Source organism: Pygoscelis adeliae, unplaced genomic scaffold (assembly GCF_000699105.1).
Source record: "Pygoscelis adeliae isolate BGI_AS28 unplaced genomic scaffold, ASM69910v1 Scaffold130, whole genome shotgun sequence".
In the NCBI taxonomy this organism is placed as follows: Eukaryota; Metazoa; Chordata; class Aves; order Sphenisciformes; family Spheniscidae; genus Pygoscelis; species Pygoscelis adeliae.
This window is the reverse complement of record NW_008824031.1, coordinates 1,986,454-1,988,746: the sequence shown is the minus strand read 5'-3', so window position 1 is coordinate 1,988,746 and position 2,293 is coordinate 1,986,454.

The following is a 2,293-nucleotide window of genomic DNA, read 5'->3' as shown; positions in this document are numbered from 1 at the left end:
TCTGCTACAGAAAATACAGCAAACAAAGCCAGGGACTTAGATAACCATGAAGGTAGTAACAGATAGTCCTGAAAATCTGCTAGTTCACCAGGAGGGGAGTGGTGAGGCTGCGTAAAGGGACTGAAGGTGCTGTGGTGTATGTCCAGGCAAACGGGAGCTTCCTTAAGTAGCAGGTATCAGATCAGCTCAGGGAGCATGGATTAGAGCCATACCAATGCTATCTAAAAGGGGTTTATCTGCATGCTGCTCTGCCTCCCTGTGATGAAACTAGAAAGCTGCCTTGTGGAAATGTGGTGTGGCCTCGTAGTAAACTGGGAACTCTTTAGTCGCTTTAGTCCTTCATACTGCTGCTGAAGTTTATGCCAAAGTGTGTTACTTATTAGTTTTTCTTTTTTTTTTTTCTATTTTTAAATGGGAAAAAGGAAAATTTTGTAGAGGAACCCAAGAGCAAAGCTTCAAATTATTATTCCAAGCAAGGGGGGTGATGGGGATACGTCACTTTGCAGGAGTAATGTATTCTTCTACAGGATAAGTTAAAGTGAATGTAAACTTTTGGTGTATAGTTCTTTGGATTGACTTCTTTGCTTTGCAGCTACGTGAGCTTTTAAGGCATAGCTGGCAGATGTTCATTTTCATGTTGGAGAAAGAATGTTTAACTGGTATAAATATATCCACCTATTCTAGGCAGCATAATGCCATTGTTGCATGTTTGCTTTATCACTAAGAGTCTGACTGTTATATGCATCACCCTAACATACACCCTAACATACAGTGAATCAGCGAAATCTCAGCATTTGCTCACAAAAAAAAGCCTAGGTGCACACAATTATCCTTCTTTCTGAGTCAAGCCTTAAAATCAGTCTTTGATCAGTGTTCCTAGAGTTTGGCAGGCTGCTTTGAGTTTCAGCTGGGGACGGGCTGGCATTACCATATGTCAATACCTGTGCAGAATTGATTGGAACGCTGGATGGCTGTGGGAAAATGATCAATTTTCATTTAGCTCTTAGCAAATCTTCCCCTAACGTTGCTGAGGGATTTTACACTGCTCGGTGAATGGGATGGGAAGCCTTCTGTACAAAACTGAAATGTGATACTTCTGGCTAGGCTGGGCATTGACTGGCTTTCAGCATTAACTGTGAAAGCGAAGCATTAGTCCTAGTTCTCACAGCATTCAAAAGATTATGTTTGAATGTGTTTCCTGTTTTACCACAACATACAATTTGTTACAGCATGGTTTGTGTCGCTGTCGGTGTGTATATATTGATCAGTGCTGATTATACTGTAAATGGGCAGCGTTTGGCTTTGTGTTTTAAGTCATTTGGGAAGTTAGATGTACTCAGTTTGTATTGTACTTTTTATTGCCTTGTGTTGTTCTCACTGTATTGTGTGTTGTAGCATGTATTTACTCCTTTTGGCATTGTGGCTATTCTCCTGGACCTCGGAGTACACCAGTTTCCTACAGCTTTGCATGTAGCTTTGTCAAGTAACATTTTTTTTTTAGGGGTTGCCTGCTGCTTTTGCATCTTATGTGGCTCCTGAGTAGGTCAGGGCTGGTGGCTATGCCCAGGGTACATCACACAGCCCTCAGCAGAGCGGTACTGCTGAGTGTTTTGGAGGAGGTGAGCCTGCTGGGGTGGTTGAGATCAATGGCACTGTGCTGCACCGGTGGCACACGTCCGATTCCCATCCCAAAACAGGGCAGCAGAGCTGTTGCCATCCCCAGACCACGAGCTGTCTCCAGGGGCTCTCTGGGATGTGGCAGTCTTAACAACTGTCAGAAATATGAACACATGCAAGTGGCTTGTATGATCAAGAAATCTGATCATCCGTGTTTCAATTGCTTTACTACTTTTGGGTCATCTGTAGAGGCCCTCTGTACTGCTTGGTATGGAGTGGTGAAAGCATTCATCTCTTTCCTTGGTAGCTGTTGGGTCCTCTTTGAGTGCCTCTGGACAAAACATGCCAGTGTTGTGACAGACCTTCTCTTCAACACCAAATTGTCTAGTGTGGAGTGTAAAACCAACTGCTTGTATCTACTGCCCAACTGCAGCCAGGCTGCAGTGACCAATGGCACAGTTCCCAGGAGGGTTCAGTGGCCAAGAGCCAAACCTTATAAACGTGCTCTGTGCTTCATCTGTGCAGTGCTTGGCAGACGTAGGTGTGGAGGTGGCTCCAGAAGCCAAGACCACTTCCAGCCCTGGGTGACCAGTCACCAGCCCAGACTGGGAGCATCCCACACGGCCTGTTTCATGCAAGTAAATGATTTTCAGCTGCAATAAATAGCAAAAGTTGG